Here is a 22,442-nt window from a genome sequence, read left to right on the forward strand (position 1 = left end):
ATGAAACCTATCTCATAGTCCATCGCTCCTCAACATGAAATGTTCGTTCCAGTCTGTTTGATCTTCTCCCTATCTTCTAAGTTTAGGCTATTACCTCCCCTCTCTCTGCCTTTGCTCTTTCTGTTTTCCTTGCCTTTATTTTCTTTTTAGTTTTTATTTTTAAGTAATCTCTACACCCAGTGTGGGGCTTGAACTCACAACCTTGAGATCAAAAGTCAACCTGCACCACCAACAGAGCCGGCCAGGTGTCCTTGTTTTTCTTGCCGTTAATTCACAAATCCATCCTTATTACCAGCCCCTGGCCTGGCCCTGCTCAAATACTGTCTCCAAAATCTTCTTTTTTGTTTTTCTCTAGCTCATGTAAATTTCTTTCCTCCAAACTCTCATGCCCCCTATTGTTTCTGTCATTTATTTTGCTATTTTATCACATATAGCATAAAAACTATATGTGGGAAAAGGGGAGAAAAGGGAGAAAGGAACCTAGAGATGGGTATTCAGACTTGGCCATATGTAAGCCTGCTATCCCCCATCAGAAAGCGTACAGTCTCCTTGAGCAGGGATCCAAGATCTGACAGAAAGCCTGCCAAGAGTCATTAAACACTCACCAGCTGATCTGTGTGGGAGATGTCATAAAGGCCAATAAAACCTTACAGGATTGGTTGCAACCTTGGGGATGTTGTTGGTATTCAAGAGCTATTTTCACCTCTCTTCATCTGGCTAACAGTTTTGATCATGAAAACAAAGACTAAAAGATCAGAAACAATCCATATGTCCATTGGGAGGGGCTTCAGTTCTATTATGGTATGACCACAGGAAGCTAGGAAAAAGAACGAGGCAGCTTTGTGTCAGTGATATAAAATTCTCTCCAAGAGATAGATAAGGAAAAAGGTGCAAAGCAGTGCCACCATATATGTAGGTTTCCTGTTGGTCTGTTTGTTTGTATTAAGAATATGCACACCCAAGGTTTTGAACATGCAGAGAGACTGGCAGTTGTGGGGGCTGCGGGGAGGGGCTGAGGGTTGGGAAGTAAGAGCAGGAGACCTCACTGAATATCCCTTGGTATTTTTGTATTTGGTACCATGTGCATCTATTGACTATTCAAAAAATAAATGTTCAGGAGAAAATAATAAGAAGCAAGATATTGGAAACAAACAGCAAATTAGGTGGTGCCAAAGAAGAGAATTTGGGTTTTTTGTGTGCTACATCTTAGGAGGCCAAAAGGAATGTTAGCAAGAAACAGGATGCTCCTCATTAAGATGGAGATAGATGTGTTCAGGGCAGACCTTCTAACCTGAGCAAAACCTTTTGAAGTATGAAGCAGAGGAAGGACAGAGTCAAGCTGCAGATGCAAAATTAAATACCTCTGAAAAGATACTAGCATCAGAATTATGATTGGGAGAATGGGCTGCTTAGCACTGGCTATTTGGTTCCAGAAAGAGAACCACGTTAATAATCACACTAACTTGAGGAAACTGAGAAATGCCCCTGTGTAGTTGCAGACTGGATGCTAGTTTTTCACCTGCCTTCTGCTGCAAAGGGAGAGGAGATCTGTGACAGTTCAAGGCTTCTGCCCGACTCCACCCATGAAGACCAGATACCAGGTGTGGAATTTGCTCTCAAGTGGGCTTTGGAACTACTGGCTCAGGCTAATGATTACCAGAGATCCAAGAAATTTACAGGTGGGGCAAGGTCAGGGATCTGAGAAAAGTACTTGAGTCGTGGTCAACACATGCCAGGACACTGGTACTGGAGTGAAAAGCCCTGGGGGCTGAGAAATGCCACCAGCCAAGTGGCAATCTCCAGAGTCCCCTCCTGAGAAGGTGCTCATGGACTTCAAAAAACAGAAAAACTGAAATTTTGGTGTAAAGCTTCTTTATTCTCTAAGGAAAGAACAGCAAGGTGGATCAATAAATTTGGGGATCAAACTGTTAAATTTATGACCAGAAAGAAGAGGAAAACAGATTTACAATGTGTTCCTGCTGGAGTGGCATGAAATTCTCAAGAGTCCATGGAACAAGGTCTGGCAAATCAGGGCACTTGAATCAAGATAACGTAAGGATGATTGTATACTAGAAAATATGTAATCAAGATGTATCACAACCTCAAGGGTCACATTGAATTCTCAGTATTGGTGAATGGCTCAGGGCTGAATAAGCAAAAAAGCAACCAGGATCTCTCCTAGAAAAAGACAATGGATGAGGGTTTAGGGCCTCGAGCAGCAAAGGAAGTGGTGTAGCTGGGCCTCTGTCCCTTAAGTCAGAATCTGGCCAGTAAGTCTCAGTGCTTGTCAGTCAGCTGCCCTCCAAACCCAGTCAAGGGGCTCTGAGAGCCAACTGAACTCAGATAGGAGACTTCATGGCCTGATTTGTTTTCAGTGTGGTAGAGTGTGTCACAAGCAGTATCACTGTGAATACTTGGTCACTGATCCCTTGGTATTTTTTCGACCCCAAGTTATTGACCACAGTTGGAAGTTAGGCTGATGGGAGATGGGTCCATATTTGTTCCAGCTATGGCAAAGAGGAACAGCTAGTGGGAGCCTGCAATCTTGAGGGTTTTTACCCAGTGGACATATCCTTTCTTGCATATGATGAGGCAACTCCTCCTAGAGAAATTCTACATTCCTTAACCTTAAGGATTTCAGGCAGAAACTATGAATAACCAAGAATCTGGCAGCAGCTCTAGAAGCCTCCATTAAGATTTCACTCCCCCAACAGGGGGTTGGAGTATAAATACAAAGAACGGTGGATGGCCTAAAAATGCTATGTATCACTCTGTGGGAAGCACAAATGTTGGGCTGGAGGGAAAGAAAAAGAATGGACAGTGGGGAAGGAGAGACATGAAGATCAGAGGAATGATAGAGAAGGAAATTTTTATGAAATATTACTGTAAGTTATGAATAAATGTTTACAAGTAGTCTTTAAAGGAGGCAAATAGAGATTGCAATTTCTTTTAAATACTTTTTGCTGCTAGACTCTGTTTGTTTGACTGTGACACCCTGCAGAGACTGGGGACTGTGGAGCTCAGGCTAACTTTTGGGTTACCCCAGTCTCCACCTTTCTTAGAAGCAGGGAGGAATATAAGTAAGAGACAGTATTTTATGCTTCACAAATATTTGTTGTTGAATAAATAAATGAGTCAATTAATGTGAAATTGCAGGTAGCAAAAAGAAGGGATGAAATATAAGAGGAATAAGCTGAAGAAGAGGTAAGGTTGTTACATAACAGTAGTGCAATAAATGGGCCAGTGGGGTCATTGTTCTTGGAGGAGGAGAGGCTGGACGAGAATTGAAATAAATAATAGGAGTGGTTGTGTGACTTAGAAAAGCTAAGTCCAGGCAGATGGAACTGGACATGGTTTTACACAGACACCAGGAAGGATGTTATTAAGACATTCACTAAAGGCATGGAAGTTCCATGTTGTTCTTGAATTCATTTACTCAGCAAACATGTGTCAAATGCTTACTTGTTTGGCAAGTATCATACTAAGTCCTGGAGGTTAATCATAAACAAGGCACAGCTCTGATTATATGAATCTTGCAGTCTAGTGTAAAGATCAGCAAACTACAGCCACATCCAGACTGTTTTTGTAAATAAAGTTTTATCGGCACACAGCCACACCCATTTGTCTACATGTTGTCTATGACTTTTTTTTTTCATTTTTATTTATCTTATTTTTTTTTAATGTTCATTTATTTTTTGAGAGAGAGATACAGTGTGAGCAGGGGAGGGGCAGAGAGAGAGGGAGACACAGAATCTGAAACAGGCTCCAGGCTCTGAGCTGTCGGCACAGCTGATGTGGGGCTCGAACTCCCAAACTGTGAGATCATGACCTGAGCTGAAGTCGGACACTTAACCGACTGAGCCACCCAGGCACCCCTATGACTGTTGTTTTTTTTTTTTTTAAATAGCTTTATTGAGATATAATTTGCATACTGTAAGACTCACCTTTCAAAGTTTACAATTTAGTGGGTTTTGGTATATTCACAGAGTTGCAACCATCACCGTTATCTAATTTTAGAACATTTTCATTACTGCCCCTCCCCCCAAAAAACACATAGTCATTAACAGTCACTCCCCGTTCTCCCTCCCACCCAGCTCCTGGAAGCCACTAATCTACTTTCTGTCTTTATTGATTTACCTATTCTGAACATTTCATCTAAATGGAATCATACAGCCTCTCGTGTCTGTTTCTAGTGTGATGTTTCCAAGGTTCATCCTTGTGGCATGTGTCAGTGCTTCTTTATATTGCTCTGTGGAGGCTTTTGCACTATATTGGCAGAGTTACATAGTTGTGACAGACTGTATGGCCAGTGCAGCCTAAAATATTTACTAATATTTATTAAGCATTATAAAAAAAGTTTTTGACACATGGTCTAAGGAGGAAAAAAGAGATCTTAGAATCCTGGTGTTGGTGAAAAGTGTGTAAGTCAGCAATTTCAATTTCTCACCTAATTCTGGAAACTCCTCGTTAGCATTCCTGCTGGAAGTCTTAGTCTGTGGAGAGGACATCTGATAGATTGTTGACTTGCCTTGCCAACAATCTATCAGGAAATACTGAGAAAGAACTGACTCCTAAGTCACGAGAAAGTGGAAGGAATGGGTGGGAATTTGGGACGTGGTAAGACCAGTACCTTAGATGTAAGAAAGCCAGATCCTTACAAAGAAAAGAGAATTTGATCCAATAGTTAAAAATTCACAAAGGGCATGGGACAAATGAGTGGAAAGACATCTGGTGTTCATGGATTGGAAGATTGAATATCATTACGAGATCAATACTACCCAAAGCGATCTACGGATTCGATGCAATTCCTGTCAAAATCCCAGTGACCTTTTTTTTGGAAGAAATAGAAAGACCCATCCTAAAATTCATATGGAATCTCAAGGAACTCTAAATAGCCAAAACAATCTTGAAAAAGAACAGTCTCCCTGGGAGGTGTTTGGAAATCTGTGGGTGCCATTTTGTTTGCGGCAACAATTGGAGAACCCCAGTGGCTTGCCATGCAGGGGCTGGAGATACACCCTGCAATGCATGGACAGGCCCACACAATGAAGGACTGTCCCGCAGCCCACACAAATTTCCAACGCTGCCAGAAATTCATGCAGGAGAAAACCTTCTTATACTTATCCAAACCTAGAGGCAGACTCCATTTTACATATGAAAACGCTCACACACAGACACACACACACTTTACATGGCTTTCCTATATAGTTTAACCAGTGCCGGTGCTGGTTAAATTGAGGGAATATTGCCTTTTGTTTTGTCGGGAACTTTACCAAGAGTTGCTCAAACGCTCAGAAAATCGTATCATTTATGGTAATGTTGCTCGTGGTATTTGAGTCAACACACCTGTATCAGCTTGCATTTGTGTCTGTCTAATCTATGGTGTTTTTATGGATACGTAGAAGCGTATTTGTTTAATCTTTACTTCTAAATGTTAACTAGAAAGATAAAAGATCAACAGTATTCGGATGAATGTCATCTTACTTAAATCCAAACTTATTCATTGCAAGCAGATGCCTGTTTTATAGTATTTTCTGGCTTAGCCGTGCCTGAGTACTTATGTATTAAAACACAAAGTGTTTCATTATAAATTACTTTCCTTTATTTCTCTTTACATCACAGGAATATGTCAATTTTAGGAAATGATGTGATTTTGTAGTCTATATTTCCTGTGAATTTCATTTCAAGACGTTACAAATATTTTTAATAAAAAGCTAATGTTAGGTCTTGTAGGATTGGAACAGCTAGGCTGCAATATAAAATGGACTTTTAAATATAGCTGTAGGGATGCCTGGATGGCTCAGTCGGTTGAGCCTCCAACTTCACCTCAGGTCATGATCTCACAGCTGGTGATTCGAGCCCCATGTCGGGTTCTGTGCTGGCAGCCCAGAGCCTGGAGCCCGCTTCAGATTCTGTCTCTCTCTCTCTCTCTCTCTCTCTCTCTCTCTCTCTGCCCCTCTCGCATTTGCTCTGTCTGTCTCTCAAAACTAAATAAAAACATTTAAAAATTAAAAAAAATAAATATAGCTGTAAAACTAGTTGACACACACACACCCATGTGTCCATATATACTACACAAACATAGCAAATCCCTTCTTATAACATAGCTTGTTATTATTACAAGCATCAGATATAACACATGTCAAATGATATACCCCAGGACATAACAACTTCCTGTGGAAAAACTGAACCTAATTTGTCTTTAAATATACTTCCTGGCCAGACTTGCATCCTTGGAATGAGACCAAAGTAAAACAGTTTTAGTGTATGTTATTACTTTTCTAGCTTAAAAGGAGCTGTGGTTCTTGTCCTTAAGATTTCACAGTTGGTAGAACACTGTATTTGCCTATGCAGTATACATTATATATTTGCAAGTTACAGTTATTTCAATTATAGTAATATCTTTTCTAACATTAGTCCCCTCTTTCTTCCTAAGTGACATCGAACTGGACCTCTGGACTGTTGTGTGAAGATATTTTGTCTCACCATTTTGTACGTTAATGATCGCAGAGGCCATGGGGTAGAGCATCATTATAGATTCAGAGTTCCAAGGCCTTTGTTCCTTTGCTTTTTCTCTCCTTCCTCCCCGCCCTGCCTCTGTGTTTTCTTCCCTGTCCCTTCTCTCCCTCCCACTCTTTCTTCCATTTGCTGTGCCTCCACACAGTTTGAGTCACTGCCTCCCCTCCTGAAGGCGTGATCATTAGTCAGGGATGCAGGCACAGCTCTCCCCTGGTTTTCCCTTGCCAGGAGAGTCGTGTGCAGCCGCTCTGTCTCTCTGCAGGCATCTGGGGAGACTACAGCTTGCACAGCCCTGGTTCCTCAGGAGTTGTGGCAGTGACGGCCACGGTGGCAGCAGTGACCACGGGAGAATCAGTGCTGCAAGCTGATGGAGACTGCGCAGGGGAGGCCAGAGGGGCCGTGTGGCCAGAGACCCGGCAGGTGCACAGGTGGAATGGCAGATCGGGGCTCTCACCTGGCTGCCTGGAGAAACCTCCTCTGAATGTGATGCACGGTGCAGATATTAAGTGAATCATTGGCCTGTGGTGTCATTGTGCCCTGTGATAGGCACCCAGAGGAATAAGAGGCTACCCTCTGGTGTGCCAGCCCTTGGCCTTCCCTCTGCTTCCTCTGTGTCTCACTTCTGGTCCTTCTCTCACTCCCTCTGGGGAGACAGTGCTCATGGTGCTTCTGCATAGATGCTATGAGGTCATGCTTGGGAATCCTCGGGTACTTGAATTATATATATCAGAGGACCCTAAGGAAGTAAGTGTGCTCTCAGAATCCAGTCTTCTTTTCCTTCCTTTCCCTGAGCTCACCAAGTTGTTTTAGGGTTTGCTTTTTAAATTGGGTGCTGTTCTTTTGAAGCTTATGGTCATCACCCTTTAATGTCTTCTTCAGCTTAGAGTCCAGGGCAGAACGGGGTCCCCTGCTTTGTTGAGTAAAGGGGGACACAAATGCTGAAAATGCCTGGGGGTGTGGCTTCCGGCACCTCCAGGTCAGAGATGCACCTCCTGGGGGCCCAAGGGTCTCCCCACCCCATTGCTGGGGGATCACAGCAGCAGGTGTGAAGACATAAGCCCTGCTCCTCCCCATCCACCTTTCTTGTTCCAAGCCAGGTTTCTGCCTCTTGCCCCAGCATGAAATTTAGTAGCAATGGTCAGAAAAACTAAAGTCCATGATTGGAATAGATTCTTAGGGGATGAAGGTGGGGACGGCCATCTCCCTTTCTGCCATACCAAACTCAGGGACATAGCATCATGGACTCTTTTGCCATTTTTCACCCCTGCAAAATATGGGGTAGCCCAGCAGCTCTATTCTTAAGTGAAATTGCAGAGAAATTGTAGTTTATTGTTGGGTGTCCTCATTTTTTTTTTCCCTGTGCCTTTGTCTTTACATTGTTCTTTCCTCCCAATTTGCTTCTGTCCAGGGAATTATGTTCCCCATACTGCTCTATCCAGAAATGCCCCAGCCAGACCTCCTGGGGCAGCCATGCACACTGACTTCTCCTTTTCTCCTCTTCCACACTTCATCACAACTCTGGTCCCTTGAGGTGGTTTATCTTAGCCAGTAGTTAGGAGAAAAACATCTAATTAAGCTAATTCAAATTAAAGTCATGTAAATGCTCTTCTTAAAGAACTTGGCTATTTCTCTTACTCAGTAAAATAACTGCACAGGATACCCATTCGGGCTGATGTGAGGGGGTCTTCTTCAAACCAAAACTCTCCTCTTTCCCCCTTTGTAGTCAACAAGCTCTGCAGGCCACTTTCTAGAAGCCTTGCCTCTCTTATCTCCTCTCCTGCCTCACTGAGGAATTTTCCAGAAATGTAAGGTGGAAGCTAGAAAATATCCCCAGTGATGGTTTCCTCAAATGCATTTGACATTTTTAACTCAACAGGTCCTTGAGTGGATGTCAACAGCTCTGTGTCCAGGGGTAACCCTGATCCCTGCCCCTTTACCCTGGACTCCTTAAATCCCTCAGAAATCAAGAGCTTCCAGAAGCAGAATAGAGTGCTGTTGACCTCAAAAGCAAATTGATGCAATGCACCAATTATGACGAGGAAGAATTGAATAATCTGGAGCAGAAAATATGAAGATACCGGCCAACCTTTACTATTTGTGACATGTTTTCTTGGTCTGTTTTGCTTTTCTTGGAAGTGACTTAGAGGACAGGAACATGAGAATGAGGCTCCCCAATACATCTCAAATTCTTCTGAGGCAGGTGAGAAGCAACCTAGATAAAAGCTTTCTTCCTGGTTGTCATCGGCTATAGAAATGGTGCTGATCCAGAGATTTGTGGTAGTTAACTTTATGTGTCAGTGTGACTGGGCTAAAGGATGCCCAGAGAGCTGGTAAACTATTTTTTCTGGGTACATCTGCGAGGGTGTTTCTGAAAGAGATTAGCATTTGAATTGGTGGACTGAGTAAAGATCTGCCCTCCCCAATGTAGATAGGCATCATCCAATCCATCGAGGGCCCTAATAGGACATAAAAGCAGAGCAAGGGTGATTTACTGTCTTTGCTTGAGCTGAGACATCTATTTTTTCCTGCTTTTCCACATCCACACTCCTGGTTCTTAATGCCATTGACCCCTGATTCTCTAATTGGCCTTTGGACTCAGATTTACACCATTAGCTCCTATAGTTCACAGATCTTTCTTTCAACTAGGACTGACTTACACCACTGGCTGTCCAGGTTCTGTAGCATACAGTAGATCATGGGACTTCTCATGAGCCAATTCCTATAATAAATCTCCTTTCATAGATAACTATATAACTGTCTATCCTTTTGAGTTTTGTTTGTTTGTTTGTTTCTCTGGAGAAGCCTCATTAATACAGTATCTCTACATAATCTCCCCCAAATCAAGAAAGGATTAAATGGATGCTAGATTCTCATTCTTTATTTCAGTTTACCTGCTTGACCAAATGTGGGATGTCGTGGAATCAGCTCTTGTATATTTGTCATGATTTTGTCAACTTAAAAGGCAAAAAGAAGAGATTTGTTGATTCATGTACCAGGAAGTCCTAAATATAATTCTTCAGATCAGACTGGGTTTCGAGGTTTAAATAATGTCATTAGTTTTGTCTTCCCATCGTTGACTTGTTTGCCTTGGAGTTAGCTTCCTAGCCAGGTAGGCTCTCCCCACCTGGTAGCAAAGATGGCCTCTGGAAGCAATAGCTATTACATTATTTTTCCTTCGTGTCTTCCTTGCTAGCTCCTTCAAAAGTCCCAAGGATGACTCTGATAGACTTGGCTTAGACCAAGAGAACCAATCATTGCAATCAGGAGAAGGAAGTCCTTTAATGGTTAGCTTACCTTATGAGCTCACCATGTGTGGGAAGACCAGGCAAGAGACTGGCCATCCTGTTGGGTAGAGGAGGAAAAATTCTCAAAAGGAACATAAAGTGGACAGGTAAAAGTAATGTATCAATACACTTTTATAAGTGTCAACCTACTTGCAAAATCCTAATTCAAATTAGCAGGGAATAGGGTGGGAGATGTGAACAATACAAAGATTTAGAAGATATGCTTTTTGTCCTTAAATAGCATATAATCTAGTTTGTTGTGAAGCTTATCACATTCCTTATTTAATAATTTGAGGAAATACGAATTACTTCATTGGAAAACATTTTCTGAGTGCTTACTTAATACCAGACATCATGCTAGATTTCTGTCATACAAAGGCTATTCTCACAAGGACCTTACAATCAGGTAGGCAAGACAAGCAAACCAGTAAAATTTTCCATGCGGGGCCACAAGAGCAATGATAGACAGGGACACAGGTGCCATCAGAGCCCTCAAAAGGCACCTATTTAACTCTAGGGTCAGAGGAGCTGATGCATGAGCCAAAGCTTGAAAAACAGGTGGGGGTCAGGTGATGTTGGGGGGTGTGGAAGAGTCTTGCAGGCAGAGGGGCTCGTGGTGCAGGGGTTCAGGGGCATGAAACAGGGTACTATATTTGAAGAAGTATAGATAATTCGAATGGAGCACAGGAGGGGTGCAGGGAGAGAAAAGCTGAAGAAAGCCAGATCACAGAGCTCCACGCCAAGCTCACAGAATGGAGTTTACCCCTGAAGGATTCTAAACAGGGCAGGGATGTGTCCAGATTTGCAATTGAGTGTATGTTGCTCCTGGCAGCAGATGGAGTGAAGTGAGCCAGACTGGAGGCAGGAGGAGCAGTCAGAACACTGCTATGGGAGACACACAAGATATGAAGAAGACTTCTTTACCAAGAATGCCAGCTAATAAAATAGGAGAAGTGGCAAAATCACTATTTTGCGATCCCAGTTCAGGCAAGGACTATGATTATCCACAGATGCTAGGATAGCATGTTTCCAATGGAAAGATAGATCTTTCCAATGGAAAGATCTAGTGGCCATCACATGAACCTCGAGGTCAAACTTAGCACAAGGAAACAATTCAGTGTTCTTGCCTTCTGTTGTGATGCAGGAAGACACATAACACCTCTTATCCAGTATTCTTTCCAAAGATATTTAATCTGAATTTAATCATGAAAAACAGACAAATCCAGAATGTGGAAGATTGTCTAAGAAAAATGGTTGGAACTCTTAAAAAATGTGGCATATAGAAAACAGAAATACAAAACGTGAGGGGAATATTCTAAGTTGAAAGAGGTTATGGAGACCCAACAACCACATACATATGGAATCCTTAATGAGATCTTTGATAAAAACCTTGAAACACCCATAAAAAACATTTTGGGGACAATTGGGGAAATTTGAGTATGAACCAAATATTAGATATTAGTTTTCTTAGTGTGATAATGACGTCATTCCTACATAGAATATCTTTATTCTTAGTTGATCTGGAGAATTGAAGAGTGAAGTGTCTTGATATTTTCAATCTACTTTCAAGTGGCTCCATAAAATGTGTGATGTATATATATGTACATATGTGTTATATATGAATGTTTAGGCATATATGATATATGTGTGATATGCATGGGTGCTCTTTCATATCTATGTCATATGTGTGTGTGTGAGAGAGAGAGAGTGCAATATGGCAAAATGTTAATAATTTATGTTTAGGTGGAGAATATATGAGTTCTTACACTATTCTTTCAAGGCTTTTGTAGGTTTAAACACTATGAGAAAGAATAAAAAGGAGAAGAAGAAGACCTAACGAGGGCTTGATCCAAGACAATGACGGCAGGTTTGGGGAGGAAGGTTGGAGTCCAGAGAAACACAGAACTCCCAGGAATCAGTTCCAATCTGGAATAATGGTAGGGGATTCACTTGGAGTGAAGTTATGGGAGTAGGCCCAGTCAGGAGTCCCAGCCCTGGCTAAAGGTTTAATGAGGTACTGTCTTTTTTTTTTTTTTTTTTAAGTTTTAAAACAGATTTTACTTTTTTTAAGAGCCATTTTAGATTTACAGCAAAGTTAAGTGGAAAGTACAGACAGTTCCCATAGATCTCCTCTCCCCGCCCTCCACAAAGCCTCCCCCACCATCACATTCCCCACAGGAGTGGGACATGTATTGCAACCCATGAACGTACATTGACACATCGTTCTCACCCAGAGTCTACAATAGGCTTAATGAGGTACTGTCATAATGCAAACAGTGGCAGCACCACAATAACAGCAACACTTAACTTACCCCACGGGGAAGCGGAGGGCAGTGACTAGGCATCGGGATCCTGGGTTCTAATCCCAGCTCTACCACTAAGCAGCTATGTGTGGATGAGTGTAGCTCTTCTGGGGCTCTTCCTGACAAGGAGAAGATTGGACCAGACATCCTCCGAGGTCCCCTTTAAGCTTCTGCAAGTACATAGTTGTACTTAGCCTTCCTTATTGATGTTACTCAGAGCCATCTGAGCTAAGCATTAGTGAAATTTTGTCATGCCTGCCATTTCATTCTTTCAGGCTTGATTTATTTCTCCAACCCTTTTGGCCACCCTCCTTTGAGAGCCTGCCCTTGGCTAGATGAGGTTCTCGCTGAATACTGGTCCTGAAGAAAGCTTTCATAGCTGCCAGCTCCTGACCCCATCTGCCCCCTGACTTCACAGCAGGACTCCTTCCCAGACTCCTGGATATGGCTTTCTATTGACAGCTCTTCTGATTTTGTCTTTGTTACAAAGCTAATACACACTTATGATAGAAAATGCAGAAAATTTGGGAAACTATGTAGAAGAATATTTAAATTGTCCACAATTACATCATTTCACTGATAGTACTATTAATTGTTTTCTGAATGGATAGGAGTGGGTTTATATACGTGTGTTGCATAGCTGATCTCTTATATACGTATTTTTATATTCTTATTTTTAACTGAATTGTATACATAATTTTTTTTATTTTTAAAGTTTTTATTTATTTTCATTTTAATTATTTTGATTATTTAAAAGTTTTATTTATTTTGAGAGAGAGAGAGAGAGAATGAGCAGGGGAGGGGCAGAGAGAAACAGAGAGATAGAATCCCAAGCAGGCTCCACACTGTTTAGCACAGAGCTCAGTGCAGAGCTCGAACTCACAACCTGAGCCTTTGTGGAGGGCGGGGGGAAGGGATCTATGGGAACTCTCTGTACCTTCCACTTAACTTTGCTGTAAATCTAAAATGGCTCATGACCTGAGCCAAAACCAAGAGTTGGATGCTCAACTGACTGAACCACCCAGGCATCCCTGATTTTTTCAAACTTAACATATCTTGGGCACTTTCCTGTGAGCAAATGTCAGATTTCTTTTTCAGAATTTTACAAGCATGGGAGATCATTTTGGATCCTTATTATAATGAAACATATTGTATACTCAAGAATGAAATAAATGAAACATTTAAATGTTTCTTTATCCTTATTTGTATCTCTGTGTATAATAAAAAGATTCAACTGTTTTCATATAAGATATTTTCCAAATGATTTGACAACTCTTGGATGCTTTCTTCTTGTTCTGATATAAGGCTGGCCTGTTACATCATCAATGCAATACCAGGGAATACCAGGATAGAGAAAGGACAAGGAGAAAAAAAAGAATTTCTCAGTTTATGATACTCTATCATTAATGGTAGCCCCATATAACCACTTCTGGATAACAGTGGTGGGATTTGTAGGGGGTGTGTGTATAGTGAGTGAGTAGTCAGGGACAACCAGCTGAAGGGAATAAGGAAATGAATTAAATAGGATAGGGATAGGTGTGGGGACACATACAATAAGTACTTGGGAGATTTCTTCTCTTCTTTTCTTACTAATGCTAAATAATAAAGTTTAATTTTAATGTATTGTGTGTGTGTGTGTGTGATTGTGTGTGTGTGTGTGAGAGAGAGAGAGAGAGAGGAGTGGGAAAGACATTGAGGGGGGATGCATTCTAGAACTTTTTTTAAAAAAAAAAACAGCACTGGGGCACCTGGGTGGCTCAGTTGGTTGAACATCCTACTCTTGATTTCAGCTCAGGTCATGATCCTAATGTCGTGGGATTGAGCCCCACGTCGGGTTGTGCACTGAGTGTAGAGCCTGCTTGGGATTCTCTCCCTCTCTCCCTTTTCCCCTCTCCCCCACTTGTACTCTCTTTTTTTTAAGTAAAACCTTTAAAAAAATCACTAATCATGAGCACTTTATAATGTCATTAAATTAATTTTAAAACATTCTAACAGTTGACAGATGGATATTGCTTACTATTTCCAAGGAAGAACCTGAACCATTCAACAGCCAAGCACTTAATATTTTGAGTCAAGAAGTTCAAACCACTTAATTTGTCTTCATGGCTTCCCTGGGAAACAAGGAAAAATAAGAAATTATTCTATACCCCCTCTTTTATATGCTATTTGTCTATAAATGCAGAAATTGTCATTATGTACTTCACAAAAAAGGAAATTCCATAAACAAGTGCATCTCTCTGAAATCACTTCTGACTCTCATAGAATATGTACATTGACCTGGCATTGTTTCCTACACACTCCCTGTAATCCTGCAACTTTCCAAATATATACATTTCTATGACCATCATGCTTATTATTTTAATGGCTATATAATATTCCATTTTATTGATTATGCCACAGTTTACTCAATTATCTTTATTGTGACATCTTTAGGGTCATTTCTAAATTATTTTAAGTATCATCAGTAGTGCTATGAATGCATCATTGTGCAAATGGTTTTTTTCCTTTTAGATTCTTGTCTCATTGATGTTGACTTTTATTATTTCATTTTTTCTAGGCTTGCAAGTATAATAGAACCTCTAAGATGTTTGATTTGTATTTATCTAATTCCTATTGGTGGTATAGGCCATAGTTTATATTTTCCTGTTTATGAAATTGTCTATTCTCATCCTTCTATACTCTGACCAGTTGCCACAGAGAAGCTAAAGATTAGCCATAAAAATTGTTATTAGATCTAGATTTTTTAGGAATCTAAGCTCCCACAAGTTATATTTGTCGTAAATCGTTTTTACATTCTGTGGTCTTTCTTTTTTAAACTTTGTTCAGTTACATTATTTAATTTGATGCATGAATAGATGTTAAGAAGAAACTGTAACAGGATTTGCTTACAGATTCATTTCCGATGACTTCCCTTGCCCTTGGAGACCTGCGATTCCTAACACCTGAATCCTCTGGTCTCAGAGCAAGAAGAGAAACCAGCATTGGCTCAAGGTTGAAGTGGGGTCTGGGACATCCTAGGAACACGGCCTCCTCCATGTGGAACGTGCCTGAGAGCTGGGCTGTCCGTCCCCAGGGACATTACTATCAGCACTCTACTTTTTCCACTTCACTATTTGTTCCAGATGATCGTGATATCTCAGAATCAAACCTCTGACTGTCCCTTAAACCATGTAGTTAGGGACCAGAACTTATTATTCCCAGAGTTGCCTGTGGGTCCCAGGGGGAGATGAAGAGGGTGGTGTGTTTGTTTTGGCTCTGACATGCTTGCTCCAGGTCACTGTGATAACACAGCTGTCTCCCTTCCCTTATCCTGGGCCCTAACCAGGCACTGCACACTTCCCTGGCTTGGGGCTAGAGGTGTGAGACAGATCCCAGCTCCACACAGAAGATGATCTTTATGGCTATTTCAGGCAGAACACACTATGTGCGTGTTGCCTGCCTCTATTCTCTGTTGTGCATTATACCTGCGTGGCAGCGCCTCGTGCCCAGGGAGCCGTGATGTTTGGCTGCACGCTTGGCCGCAGCAGCTATGAAGTGAGAGGTGCTCACATGGCTGCTGAGCCATATCCACAGACGCAGTCATTCTGCGCGGCTCTGGGCACTTTGACCACAGTGGGTCATCACACCGGAACTAAGCTCGCCTCTCTGATTCTGCTGAGGTGTAAATGATATGACCTGGGGTGAGAATCCACGAGATGCCGGAGAGGCTGGGGAACATGATGGTTTGCGAATGGGAGTGCGAAAGGGGGAGAGGAGTATACCAATTGTCTACCACTGTATTTCAAAGAAGGCTTATTCTAAAACTTTAAGATAAAAGGATATATGTTTGTTTGAAAAAGTCCTATTAAGAGCTCTGAAAGGCATATCAACAGCCTGAATTAGGGAACTGCAAAAGCCAGTATGATATTCCTTGACTCACAGTGGGGTTACATCTTGAGAAATCCCTCATAGGTTGAAAATACCATAAGATAAAAATGTATTTCGTACTCTTGACCTGCAGAACATCATCGCAGCTCAGCCTCACCCACTTTCCACGTGCTCAGAACACTTCCATTAGCCTAGAGTTGAGCCAAATCATCTACCACAAGGCCTGTTTTATACTAAAGTGTTGAGTATCTTGGGGCAGCTGGGTGACTCAGTCAGTTGAGTGCCTCACTTTGGCTCAGGTCATGATCTCACAGTTTGTGGGTTCAAGCCCTGCATGGGACTCTGTGCTGACAGCTCAGAGCCTGGAACCTGCTTCGGATTCTGTGTCTCCCTCCCACTCTGCTCCTCCCCCACTCACACTCTGTCTCTCTCTCTCTCTCTCAAATAAATAAACATTAAAATAAATAAACATATAAAGTGTTGACTATCTCACGTAATTTATCGGAGACTGCACTGAGAACAAAGAACATAATGTATGGGTGCAGATGGGTTGTCATTGTGTTAGCTGTTTACCCTTGGATCACGTGACTGGGTGCTGTGCACACTGCCACCTCCCAGTCTCACAAGAGAGGGTCGTCCACATATCGCAGTCCAGGGAAAAGATCCAAATTCAAAATTGGAAGTATGATTCCTACTGAATGTACATTGCTTTTGCACCATTAGAAAGTCGGAAATTTATAAGTTGAACCATCAGAAGTCAGGGAATGCCTATATTGAGGACATGGTTAGAGAGAGCTGTTCACACATGGGCAGAGAGAGAAATTCCAAGAATAAGACAAAGGAGGATAAGACTCAGGGCAAACACTGTGTAAAGAAAGGGTCCAGAGTGGGTAAAGGGAAGGGCAGGACAGGGCTGTTCTTGGGAGGGCTGACCCAGGGCAATGTGGCACACCAGCAATTTTGCAACCCTGTTCCCCACCAATAAACAGCTCTCTGAGTACAATGCCACGAGTACCATTATTTGCCTAATATTTATCACTGACATTCTTTTTAAAATTTAAGTATCTAGCTTCATCTAATATAATATTATCCGGGAAATCAGGTTTGATATGCTAGTTATATATAAATTTCTTATATATATTAAAACAAACACATAATTATTATATATATTATATATTAAAGGATAAATATCGGGGAAGCGCCTAAAAAATCTCGCGTACTGATCAGTAGTATGTGCGCCATTCTCTGGAAAATCCATCCACCCTTCAACCCACAGCCCATACCTAAGCCGTCATCATGTCTTACTGGAATTATCTGAACTTTGCTCAGAAAACTCTCTTCCTTCTCTCCATCTCCTACTGTAGGCAAAGTCAGGCTCACTCATCAAATTTCAACCTGGCCTTCACTTCCCAAGGAAATGCACCCTCCCCCCAACTGCTACCCCTCTAGACTGGGGAAGGGCTCTTACCGTATGATTCCATATTGCTCCCTCTTTCCTTATTTACTGACTACACTTGTTACTATCACTGATTTCATTATAGCTGCCCTGTGAACAACACAAGGGTTGGGGGCACTGACCCCTGCACAGTAGAAAATCCACATGTAACTTTTGACTCCCCCAAACTTAACTACAAATGGCTTACCGTTTTCCAGAAGCCTTACTGGTAACATCAACATTTGATTAACATGTTTCGTATGTTAGATGTATTCTATACTGTATTCATGCAATAAAGTAAAGCTAGAGAAAAGAAAATGTTATTAAAATCATAAGGAAAAGACATTTACAGCCCTGTACTGTATTTATTGAAAAATATCTGCATATAAGTGGATCCACACAGTTCAAACCCGTGCTGTTCAAGGGTCAACTGTACTTCCAACCCTCCATTGAAGGTGAACTCTGCCGGGGCAAAGAAACATTCATCTTTTTCATCATTATATTAGCAGGCCGAGCTCATTGCCAAGTACGTTGTAGCACTCAACTAGTTGTTGAATGAATGAATTCCACTGTTTGGCACCCCTAAACAATTCTCCCTTTTATCAAAATCTTTTCTTAGCTGACTTTCAATTTTCAAAATATTCAGACCTCTGGATTTAAAGGCCAAGTGCATAACTGGCTTATTTGTGCGATCCAGCTAGCCAGTGAGATGTTTCCTGGCAGACAACCTACTTGAAGTTCTTCAAATCACGCTATGTTGCGGGGTCCTCTATGTGTGGTGGCTGTCAGCAGCCTCCAGGGTTAGACTCCAGGGTTCCAGCCTCCAATTTCTCACTTATTGTGTGACCTTGAGCAAGTTATTGAGCATCCCATGACTCGATTTCCCCATCTGTAAAATCATACCCACTTCATAATAAGTTTTTTAAAAATGTTTTTAGCATGGTGCTTGGCACACGTAAGCACTCAGTAAATTATTATTATAGCTACTAGATGCCTTTCTCTCAACACACTCCAGTTCATTACCATCTCTTTTTAAAAGTGTAACCAGTCAAAATTAAGCCCAACCACTCTAGTCTGACTAGAGTAAAAGGTGCAGGAGGCTAGCAACACCCAAGTTTTAGATATTTTACTTATTTTAATGCACTGTAAGATCACACTGGTTTCGGTTTTGGTTTTAGTAGCCAAATCATACTGTTGAGCCATATTGACCTTGCATTTACTATGGGGCACCTGGGTGGCTTAGTCGGTTAAGCATCCAACTTTGGCTCAGGTCACGATCTTGCAGTTCGTGAGTTCGAGCCCCACGTCAGGCTCTGTGCTGACGGCTCTGAGCCTGGAGCCTGCTTCTGATTCTGTGTCTCCTTCATCTCTGCCCCTCCCCTGCTCATGCTGTCTCTCTTTCAAAAATAAATAAACTTAAAAAAAATTAATAAAACCTTCAGACCTTTTTGTGTGAATTTCTGTCCAAATAGCACTCACTCTTCCTGTCTCTTAACAATTAATTGATTTTTTTTAATGCAGAGCTTTTGCATTTGTTCTTGTGAGTTTTCATTTTATTGTCTTAGACATGGTATTTCAGTTCATAATGATCATTTTGAAGTTTGATGACATTCTATCATATTTGTTATCATTCTTAGATTGATGGCATCTGCAAATTTAAGTACATTTTAAAATGGTATATATAAATCATCCATAAAGTTGTTGAACAGAAAGAATCCAAGGGAAAAATCCACATAACTTTAGTAGTCTCTGCAACTCAACATCGATGGACCAGCAGCATTCTTCATATGAAATCACCCAGCCTAGAAATCATCCATCTTGTCCATTAGGATTCTAGATTCCACTTCTCAATTAAGATGCCTGCAAAAATTGGGGTCCAAGGATGTTTGTTGAGGTACTATTTATAAAAGCAAAAAATAGAAAACAATCTCAATGTCCCATAAGCGGTAATTGATTGAATACATTTTCGTACATACTTTCAATGGACTATTCTTTGTCATTGCAAAAAAAATTAAAATTCTGCAGATTCATGGTTTCCAAACTTATTTTTAGCCATAGATATTATAGAAATTTGCTGGGTTTGCTCCCTAGTTTTTATTCCCTCTTCTAATAATATCACTCTGACATTCCAAGGGGGAAAGTTCCCTTTCCCACTGGTGTATTGTTAGTGAAACTAAAAATAAATAATAGAGTGACTTTTGCTTTCCTAGCCAGAGGGTGTACCCCTGACCCAACCTAGACAAGTGGACTCTCTCTTCTAGCACTTTAAAAATAAAAACTTGGAAGTGATGCATCATAGCAGCCATGCCCTCATCCAACTGGATATTAATCCTTGCTGCCGGGAGCCCAGAGCTGCCCTGGCTCCTGCCCTTTCTGATTCTAACTTTTCACCTATGCCTTTGGTTCGATGAACTACGCATAACCTTCTAATGAATTGCGTTTTTGTTTAAGCTACCTAGTGTTAATTTCTGTTGCTTAAATCAAAAACTCTATGTATGGTGACAGACGGTAGCTACACTTGTGGGAAGCATAGCATAATGTATAAAGTTGTGGAATCATTACGTTGTACACCTGAAACTAAGCTAACATTGTATGTCAAGTATACTTCAATAACAAATAAATTTAAAAATTAATTTAAAAACTCTAACTCTAGAGCCCTTTAAAATCTTGTTAAACCATTTTAAAAATTCCAATATATAAAACAAACAAACAAGCAAAAACAGAGTGTCTGTGTTAATGGGAGGTCTAGCCACTTGGCTACCTCTTGCCCTGTACAGCAAACGGACAAGGCTCTCCAAATACAGTGTAAAATACAACAAATACAGTGTAAAATACAACAAATACAGTGTAAAATACAAGTCGCCTTTCACGGGTGTAATATCTTCCCTTCCCTTGCTGGTGATGCTAATGCAAAGTTTTCTTCGATTACCTGCATTGTCTCTATTTTCTGCAAGTCTTCTTCTACTGTTTGTTTTATGTTTTGTTCTCTATCTTTCACCTTAGATGCTTTTCTTAAATTGTCTGATTATCTTTGGCTTTCAGTTCATATTTAAAACAACTCACTAAAATATGATCAGAAATGTAGATGGACAGGAATGGTATCCAATTCTCCTGTTTTCAGCTCCACTCTTTACATCTGGTTCTTAGTGCCTTTGATTCCTGAGAATTCCTGGAGCTCTGCTGTCCAAATTGCCTTGTTTTCATTGGCATCTTCTTTGTAGGCACTTGCTTTCCCCTTTCTTTGTCCTGCCAAGTGAGTTCCATGCATTCACTTATTTTCCATCTTCCAAAAATGTGTTGTCATCAATGGTCCTGTTATCTCCTCTCCTAATCTTTTTATCCTTGTGGGTTCTTCTCTTTCTTATTCCCTTAATGTAATTCTAAGGTTTGTTTGTTTGTTTGTTTGTTTTTAGTTGAAGCAGGGATAACGGTTGGAGTTCATTTCACTAGAAAATTCTATCTACCTTTTCTATAATAACCATGGTTTCTTTTTATAGTAAAAGCAAAGAATGGTATTTTTAACTTTTTTACATGTTTTTTAACGTGTTTTTTTTCTTTTTTACACGTTTTAACATGCAGTACCTGTGACATTCTCATTTTGCCTATCAATAGTCAAAAACCGATTAACTAATTGACTAACAAATTGATTCAAAAAGGCAATAAAGATGGTTACTATGACTGGTCCTTGATAAATTCATATTGGTTCCAAGTGTTCATTTAATTATTTTCTAGGTATTCACAACAAGCAACCCTGTTTAACCAAGTGATTCTATTAATTATCAACATTTAACACCAAGCTGGTAATTAGCAAAACCCACAATTTTCCTTCATACAAGGTCAATCCAATTTCAATTCCTCTCTAGTTTCTCATGAATTTTTAAGGTTTATTGATAGTTACTTTGCAATCCTTTCTCCAAGACTTCTTAGCATCTTAGAAAGTAATTTATCTAGACGTGGAGGTTTTGTTTGTTAAAATAATTAATTCTAATAAATTACATCACCTACCTTAGGCTTTAATTGTCTTGTTGCTGTTTGTTCTAAATGTTTTCAGTTTAAAGACCATAGTAGACTTTTTCTGAGGGGAGTGGAATGAAACCACCTAGTAACCAAACTCTTCCTATGTGAGGGGATCCAAGATATGTAGGAGACAAGGCTCCACCTTCCACTATGGAAACCAAGGGAAACAGGTCTCCATGTTCTCTACTAAAGATATTAGCATGTGATCTACAATCAGTGACTCAGCTGCTACTATACAGGATTTTGAATATCTGTGGAGTACTGTGAAGATACAGAAGGTGGGAGTTCTTTGTTTGTGCAGTGGTGAAGGAGTTGAAAGAACGGATGCAGAGGAATGGGCATTATTTGCCAGTGACACCAAAAGTAGCAACAGCAAGTAGCCAATGGTAGTGGTGTCGGTGATGGTGGTCTTATTTTGGTGGCATGATCTTGATGGTATTTGGATACCCAGTCACTCTTGGTTCCTGGCTGGGTTTTGATCTTGGGCTTCCTATTGACTGTATACTATTCTAGTGAATTTCTTTCCTGCTTAAGGTAGCCATAGTTAGCTTATGTTATCTGGACCAAGAACCTTGACTAGTATAGAGAAACTGGTGCTGGGAAATGGTTGCTGGCAATAGAACCTTGGGGGAAATGGGTGGAATAGAGAATCTGCTACCTGACCTTCTCTCTTCTAAGACAATGGGGCATGTGGCCCCATTGAAGTCCTAGGGCTCTTCCTCTGCTGGTGTCAGTACTTTTAAGCCTTGACATGTCAGTAATCAATGTCACAAACTTCACTCACTCTCTGGTTACTTAAGACCAAGAGCAGCAAATATCATTCATATAGAGGGATGATATGTCCATGGCATACAATGATTGAAAAAAAGTTAAAAGATAAATAATGCCTCTGATCACTGTTCATTAAAAGCAACTATTTGCTCCTGCCAAACTACAGGAAAGTCAAAAAGAATGAAATCAGTGTGGAATGGTATCACTTCTTCTTTTGGATGTAGTTTGCCTAAAAGAAAACAGGTT

The 22,442-nt window shown here is 40.8% G+C and overlaps 1 long non-coding RNA gene across 1 annotated transcript; it reads right to left on the reverse strand.

The window, feature by feature from the left end:
* Positions 1–9,362: 9,362 nt before the first annotated feature.
* Positions 9,363–22,010, reverse strand: LOC132690114 (uncharacterized). Its single transcript, XR_009615264.3, has 4 exons — positions 21,414–22,010; positions 17,617–17,682; positions 14,124–14,217; positions 9,363–9,861 (listed from the first exon to the last, which is right to left on the reverse strand). It is a non-coding gene; the product is annotated as an uncharacterized LOC132690114 (long non-coding RNA).
* Between the last annotated feature and the right edge of the window lie 432 nt (positions 22,011–22,442).

Source organism: Panthera onca, chromosome A3 (assembly GCF_046562875.1).
Source record: "Panthera onca isolate mPanOnc1 chromosome A3, mPanOnc1 haplotype 2, whole genome shotgun sequence".
Classification (NCBI taxonomy): Eukaryota; Metazoa; Chordata; class Mammalia; order Carnivora; family Felidae; genus Panthera; species Panthera onca.